Raw genomic sequence first — 8802 nt, 5'->3', positions numbered from 1 at the left:
ATCATTTACTGGAAATGGTTATGTTCGGCTGCTACTGGACCATTTGTACACACTCACTCATGGGCCCCATGTTCCCCAACGACAATGGAATTTCTACGAACGACATTGCGCCACGTCACTTGGCCACAATTGTTCCCGATCGTTTAAAGAAGATTCTGGGCAATTGGAGCAAATGATTCGGCCACCCATATCTCTGCTTTCTCTTCGTTGGAGAATCTAATGTCACTCCAATTTTCAGACAGTGACAGTTTTCACAACAGTTAGTGTCGCGATTGTTTATTTTAGACTGTGCCAATACCGTGTAGGACAGGCTCTAGGCATGATAGTGGCCCCAATTCGGCGACCAAAAGAGTCCACAAGTTACTTCAGATACGCCATTCCAGGCACTTATCGGCCATTTTATCCAGTGTACTTGGAATACTGCGGGGATGTTGGATTCGTACGTTTCACCCGCTGTTCTTAATAGTCCCAGAAGTTTTCTGTGGCATTACGAGTGGGTGATGCAGGGTGTCTGGGTCTTTGAGAAAGCAAAATGGTGCGTATACAGCCCACTGACAGGGGCTCTTGTCATCCTGAAATGCGGGAGTGTCCAAACGATACTCATCATGAAGATGTGGAAGACAGGGTATTCTTTTGATACCGAAAATGTATAAATATCTACAGGATCTAACGTCATACAAAGTGGCTCCTCACTTACAGCAGTAAGTCTTTTTGTAACGTTGGCAGGATGTTTCTCCCCTCTACATCCACAAATTCGCATTTTTCATTCGAGGTGCTTCAGAATCTAAATCCACTTCTTACAGTTTCAGCAGTCGATGGTCCCCCAGCACAGACGGGATGCAGTACCCCCGGCCTCTCCTGGTATTCAATCAGAGTTGCCGTATGAAATGGGATGTTACTGTGAGCCGAGATGGCATGTGAACACGTGAAGGGGTTGCGATGTGGAAGCCACCCAATACGGTGGTCGTCCCTTGGTCTGGTCGGACTTGGTTCACCAATAGCATCTCAGCGCATGTACTATTCCTCACGTTTCCATTCAGTCCCACATCGCGGCACTGTCCGATCCGAACATCCCACAAGACTAGTTATTGCTCGATTTGGTCAGCGGCAACAAGAAAATCCGCTAATTATGCTTCTTGCCAACTCTGTCAAGTTCTGGTAATGCCACCCGTGAGCAAGCAACATTTTCGGTGTTTTTTTGCAATCTTCACCCGTTATACGAGGTGTGGCTAGAAAAAAACCGGACTAGTACTGGTGAAACAATAAAACGGATGCAATAAGGCTGAAAGTCGCGTCGCCTGTCACGTGACTCTCGCTCCGCCTACTGCTCGAGTTTCATCTGCCTCCTGCACTCAGTCTGCCCGTGGCGTCTGTTTTAAGTAGTTGACGTTTTGTCTGTGCGTTGGAAAATGTTGAGTGTACAGAAATAACAGCGTGTTAACATTAAATTTTGCTTCAAACTAGGAAAATCTGCAAGTGAAACGTTTGTAATGTTACAACAAGTGTACGGCGATGATTGTTTATCGAGAACACAAGTGTTTGAGTGGTTTAAACGATTTAAAGATGGCCGCGAAGACACCAGTGATGACACTCGCACTGGCAGACCATTGTCAGCAAAAACTGATGCAAACATTGAAAAAATTGGTAAACTTGTTCGACAAGATCGCCGTTTAACAATCAGAGCAGTGTCTGAGTTAACAGGAGTTGACAAGGAAAGTATTAGGCAGATTCTTCATGAAAGTTTCAACATGAACAAAGTGTGTTCAAAAATGGTTCCAAAGTGTCTCACAATTGAACAGAAGGAACGCCGAAGAATGATTTGTTCTGACATCCTGGAAAACATTGAAAGTGATCCCACCTTCTTACAAAATGTTATTACTTGCGATGAATCGTGGTTTTTTACTTACGATCCCGAAACTAAACGCCAATCGATGCATTGGAAAACTCCTGGTTCTCCTCGAAAAAAAAAGCACGAATGTCAAAATCGAAATTCAAGGCAATGATGATTGTTTTTTTTGACGTCAAAGGGATTGTGCACATTGATTGGGTACCAGAGGGACAAACAGTGAATCAGCATTACTACATTAGCGTCCTGGCTACCCTACGTGAGCGAGTACGGAGAAAACGGAACGATTTGTAGAGAAAAAAGTCATGGATCCTTCACCAAGACAATGCTCCAGCTCACAGTGCGTTGTCAGTGAAGACGTTTTTGGCAAAACACAACATTCCCATCTTAGATCATCCACCCTACTCAGCTGATTTGGCCCCTTGTGACTTTTTTCTTTTCCCTAAAGTCAAGTCAGCTTTGAAAGGAACTAGATTTGAGACCGTTGAAGCAGTAAAAGAAAAAGCGACGGAAGTAATGTATGGACTTACCGAAAATGATCTGCAGCATTGCTATGAACACTGGAAAATTCGTATGGAGCGGTGTAGAGACCGAGGAGGAGAGTACATTGAAGGAGATAACATGAAATTGTAAATAATTGTAAATAAATGTTTTTTCCAGCATCAGTCCGGTTTTTTTCTGGCCGCACCTCGTATATCCTGTAGAGGCTTATAATATGGTCATGTGGTATCAATACTTCTATACACTGGTCACTGTTATGGCCATTACAGATTGTTGCTCCTCTAATCTCTTACGTACTTGCTGACGATATGTACTCGTACAAAAGTCCATCGAGCCTTTCTTTCCAAGCGCTTGATTGTCTTGGTCATGAGTGTAGCTGGTAATTGGAGGAAAGTCATTATTCATTGAGTATAACAGACATATCACCCACAAAACAAAATCTTTTACGCAACCCGTTATCTCTAATGAAATATGTTGACAGTGAATGTTGCTACTGGGGCAAACAGGCAGATGTTTCTCCACCGTATTCGGAAAGTATACAGATATAAGCGAGAACTTTAAAACTTCATATAGTCTACAAAATTATAATCATAACACCAGCACCATTCAGGAATCGTCAAAGGCGGTAGAGAAATGTAGATTAATGGACGCTCTAACAGAAACTGATATTCGCAACTCCTTCGAAGTACGACCACAACAGACATTCAATTAATTTTCTTGATTCCTTTAGACATTTACTCTGATGTATTATAACTGCACACTTTAGGATATGTCAGCCTGTCGTAATATATACAGTACACTCAAAATTGCAGTACATAAAATGCATTATTGACTAGTATCGCTGACTAGTTTTTCTTTGATGTGTGAATTACGTAAATCTATAAGTGAAAATCTTGTAAATATACGAATGTCTACTAGCTACAAAACTAGTTGTACGCACTGTTAAACCCAGTTTACATTCTTCCCATTACCTTGTATTATCTTTTGTAGATGCTTGAAAATTGCATAATGCCGAAATGGGAATCGTAAAACAATACACTAACAGTGAAAGCAAGATGATATCATTTAAAAAACAAAGTAAATTAATTTTGCATAAATACGCGGAAGTACACCTATTTATTATTGTTTGACTACGTCACTGGCGATCGAGCACTGTAAACATAATTTTTAGGAATATGCAACTCAGCCGTTGTTAAGTGGACTGACCACATCACATTAGTTCTAGTAAAGGCAAATGGCAGACAGATTCACTGGAAAAATCGTAAGGCAAAGGAGTTCGCGCACAGAGCAAGTACCTTGCGAAATATCCGTTTGACAAGTCCTTGAGTGCTGTGCATTAGTCAGGGAATGTTACCACGAAGAATGAATAGAGGTGATCAGTGCCTTTCATCATGGGTTCGTTTAGTAAGCGCGAGAGAGTCACAAAGCCGGCCTGTGTGGCCGAGGCGCTCCAGTCTGGAACCGCGCGACCGTTATGGTATCACGTTCGAATCCTGCCTCGGGCATTGATGTGTGTGATGTCCTTAGGTCAGTTAGGTTTAAGTATTTCTAAGTTCTAGGGGACTGATGACCTTAGATGTTAAGTTCCATAGTGCTCAAAGCCATTTGAACCATTTTTTTAGAGTCACAAAAATAGTCCACCACCTCCAATGGAAGACATCCGTTATTCTGCAAGTATTCTCGAGGGTAATTCAGACTAATTTTGCTGTAAACCTGTCGACTCTGCAATCAACTAATACATTGTTTACTGTCATTACGTAATTAATACTTTCAAACAGATATTTACGGCGGTGATGAGATCTCACGAGGTATTGTGTGTTTGACAGCCATTCCGCGCAAATTTTTTAATATTCATGTGCAGGCCAAGTGCTGGGTTCCTCAGGGAAGCGATTCTGCACTGCACTCTTCTTGTCCACAACAGGTAGCGGAAGCACTAATTGGAGGTTTTCAACAAGAATCCGCCAATTGGCTTGAAGATGCTGAGTAGGAAAAAACGTTGCTGCAGTTTGACAGTGTTACTCAGCTGATACCCAGAGAAAATTTCGGTAGTTAAAGTTGGGGGAAAGGCAGCATCCTCATACATCTATTGAAAATTTTAGCACAACTATTCCGTTGTTCAACGAAGAAGAAGTGTTTCTGTAAAGAAAAAGAGAAGAGGAGACAGGAAGGGGAAGAGAAAGCAAGAGAGATTAGAGAGATAAGAGAAAAGTAGAGCGTTTATGAGAGGAAACAAGAGACAGCCACGGGTAGACTTTAAGACTGTTTAAGACTGTCAGGGGTGGGGGGGGGGGAGTAGAGGGAGAAAGAGAGAGAAAGAGAGAGAGAGAGAGAGAAAGATTTAGGATGTGGAGGAGAAAAATTATGCCCGGCTATTATTACTGTTACGTCTGGGTAGTTCTTTATATATGCAGCTCTTTCACATTTTCCGCTCATTAACATAGTTACGTTCTACATCGTGTGACATGTTTAGTTTGAGATTTACGTATCATACAGTCTCAGTCAGCAAGTATTTATCACTAAGTTCTTGCAATAAAACACAGGAGTTCTTGTTTCGGAGATCAGTGCATACATTCACACCCCGGATTTTACCTTTCACTTTGTCTCATACGTTATGTGCTCAGTAAATGTTGCAGTCATAACAGCCGTGATTTCCTTTTAAATGTAACAGCTGTATTACACTGTATGCTACCTGTTTTTTAGATGCAGTTGAACACGGTTCAAAGTTAAATGCTGAATAATAATAAAGTAACTACAACTGAAAGAGTGTGGGCTTCAGAATGGATTTCAAATGACACATTAATATTATTATTCTACATCTACATCTACGTGATTACTCTGCTATTCACAATAAAGTGCCTGGCACATGATTCAGTGAACCACCTTCAAGCTGCCTCTCTACCGTTCCACTCTCTAAAGGTGAGCGGGAAAAACGAGCACTTAAATTTTTCTGGGCGAGACCTGATTTCTCGTATTTTATCGTGATGATCACTTCTCCCTGTGTAGGTAGGTGCCAACAGAATGTTTTCGCAGTCGGAGGAGAAAACTGGTGATTGAAATTTCATGAGAAGATCCCGTAGCAACGAAAAACGCCTTTGTTTTAATGATTGCTTCTGCAATTCACGTATCATATCTGTGACACTATCTCCCCTATTTCACGGTAATACAAAACGAGCTTCCCTTCTTTGTACTTTTTCGATGTCATCCGTCAGTCCCACCTGATGCGGATCCCACACCGCACAGCAATACTCTAGAATAGGGCGGACAAGCGTGGTGTAAGCAGTCTAATAGATCGGTTGCACCTTCTAAGTGTTATGACAATGAATCGGAGTCTTCGGTTTGATCTACCGACAATATTATCTATGTGGTCGTTATTTGTAGTTGTCATCCCTGAGTATTTAGTTGAATTTACAGCCTTCAGATTTGTGTGACTTATTGCGTTATCGAAATTTAGCTGATTTCTTTTATTCCTTTGACTTAGTCATCAAGTCGTTCCAAGCGTTTTCATATTTTTGGATGAAATAAGTTTCGTCAACGCTCGGTATAAAATCTATCAGTAGGATTTTATCCAGTTTTGCACTGACATTCTCTGATACTGACTTACATCAAAGCGTCTACACGAAAGCTGGTTTCGGGAATGTTGGAAGACCTGGTAGTCGTTCGACATGTGCGAAGGGAAAACATTTTTTTCCAATTCTTTAATCGTTTCCATACTGAGTGCGGTCGAGTGCATTTTCGGTTGCAGGTTTGCACAGAGCTACCTACAGTTTAAGACATTTAATCACGTTTTGTTGTTGTGGTCTTCAGTCCTGAGACTGGTTTGATGCAGCTCTCCATGCTACTCTATCCTGTGCAAGCTTCTTCACCTCCCAGTACCTACTGCAACCTACATCCTTCTGAATCTGCTTAGTGTATTCATCTCTTGGTCTCCCTCTAAGATTTTTACCCTCCACACTGCCCTCTAATGCTAAATTTGTGATCCCATAATGCCTCAGAACATGTCCTACCAACCGATCCCTTCTTCTAGTCAAGTTGTGCCACAAATTTCTCTTCTGGCTGGCTAGCTTTGAGCACTATGGGACTAAACAGCTATGGTCATCAGACACCTAGAACTTAGAACTACTTAAAGCTAACTAACCTAAGGACACCACACAACACCCAGTCATCACGAGGCAGAGAAAATCCCTGACCCCGCCGGGAATCGAACCCGGGAACCCGGGCGTGGGAAGCGAGAACGCTACCGCACGACCACGAGCTGCGGACATTTCTCTTCTCCCCAATCCTATTCAATACCTCATTAGTTACGTGATCTACCCACCTAATCTTCAACATTCTTCTGTAGCACCACATTTCGAAAGCTTCTATTCTCTTCTTGTCCAAACTATTTATCGTCCATATTTCACTTCCATACATGGCTACACTCCACACAAATACTTTCAGAAACGAGTTCCTGACACTTAAATCTATACTCGATGTTAACAAATTCTCTTCTTCAGAAACGCTTTCCTCGCCATTGCCAGTCTACATTTTATATACTCTCTACTTCGACCATCATCAGTTATTTTGCTCCCCAAATAGCGAAACTCCTTTACTGCTTTAAGTGTCTCATTTCCTAATCTAATTCCCTCAGCATCACCCGACTTCATTCGACTACATTCCATTATCCTCGTTTTGCTTTTGTTGATGTACATGTTATACCCTCCTTTCAAGACACTGTCTTTTCCGTTCAACTGCTCTTCCAAGGCCTTTGCTGTCTCTGACAGAATCGCAATGTCATCGGCGAACCTCAAAGTTTTTATTTCTTCTCCCTGGATTTTAATGCCTACTCCGAACTTTTCTTTTGTTTCCTTTATTGCTTGCTCAATATACAGATTGAATAACATCGGGGAGAGGCTACAACCCTGTCTCACTCCCTTCCCCACCACTGCTTCCCTTTCATGTCCCTCGACTCTTATAACTGCCTCGACATAAAAATGTCTGGAAATCGTAGAGAAGAGTTCTGAATGAGATTGTAGCTCCGGACACTTGACATGTCACTTCTCAGCACGAAAATATGATTGTCCTTCTTGAATATACAATAATGTCCTATTATACAACTGGCGCTGAACTTCAGCAGCGTTATGAACTTTTGAGTTTAGAAATACACGTAATTGCTTGAATTTTCCGATTGTATGGTTCTGTTAATATTGAATTCATTTTAACGCAGTCTTGTGAGGATAGGTATTAATGAGCTAACGGAAATATGGAGGCTACGACGGGTGTTCAGTAAGTAACGCAACACAATTTTTTTTCTGATAGCAGGTTAGTTTTATTCAGGATCTCAATATACCATATTGTTCCACACTCTTTTGGATACAAAACCCTATGTTTCAACAAAATCTCCGTCAAGGCAACCGCCTTAAGTCGCCTTACTTCCGTGTTTTCGTCTTAAAATATTTATTGAAGTTCAGCGTGTTTTTCTGTTTAAGAGCTTTTTGGTAAGAGTTAATTCATTCCGTCTGTAGCACAGTAGTTGCTCATTTGTTTCGTTGTGAAAGCAACCGTCCGTTCCGTCCGTTAGTTTAGTAAGCTACCAGTCAAGCTTCAGCCGATATATAACTAAAGCGCAGCAAGTTAAGTGTTTTTATCTTCCTCTGTGCTTTTGTCGTAGTATATTTATTTCTTCCAATTTCAGTTTGAGATAACTGGCACATTTCTCTTTTGTCGATAGCTGTGATCTTCAGTCGTGTTATCACTAACAATAAATTTTAAAAAACTATCAAAGTGTGTATGACAATTATTTTTTCCCTTCTATTTTTTTGTTACTACGTGGGAGCGTCGTTTCTTGACTTTCAGCTTCAGAATATTGACATACAGATATCTGTTACAGTAATCGGCCTAAAAAAATGCAGTTATCTAATCTCATACATCCCATCTTGATGAAGACTGCCGCCCATAGTATATTCCTAAAAGTCACCTTTACTTCACGGTCGTCTGTAGTGAAAGTAGTGTGTATTTGTAAAATGAACGAGTTCTTAGTGCTTTCACAACATAACAGTGAATAACGATGAAATCTTCTCGTGTCATCAACCGAGTCGTGTTGTCGCAACATTTCGACGGGTTTACTACTCTACATCATCAGGCAAGTGTGGGATTCATGTCACAACCGCTGGACCGCAGCCATTTTTCCGACGGAGGCACGCGGTTGGCTCACCCAGTAGACCCTAGGCAAGACTGTGACCCATGCGGCTATTAAGGAATGAACATGACGTGAACCTGAAGCTTTACTTGATGATGATGAGCAGGAAACTCGTCGAAACGTGCCATCAGCTGATAACCACAGAAGATTTGATCAACGAAATTCGGCGAGAAACCTCGCATTCTCATATAACAGTGAATGTGTTCATGCTTTTCATTCGTAGGTGGTGTGATGTGATTAGGAAGACAATGGTAATCCACTCACTTCATGTAAAACAGGC

This window comes from Schistocerca cancellata, chromosome 3 (assembly GCF_023864275.1).
Source record: "Schistocerca cancellata isolate TAMUIC-IGC-003103 chromosome 3, iqSchCanc2.1, whole genome shotgun sequence".
NCBI classification, from domain to species: Eukaryota; Metazoa; Arthropoda; class Insecta; order Orthoptera; family Acrididae; genus Schistocerca; species Schistocerca cancellata.
Note: the sequence above shows the minus strand (reverse complement) of the source record.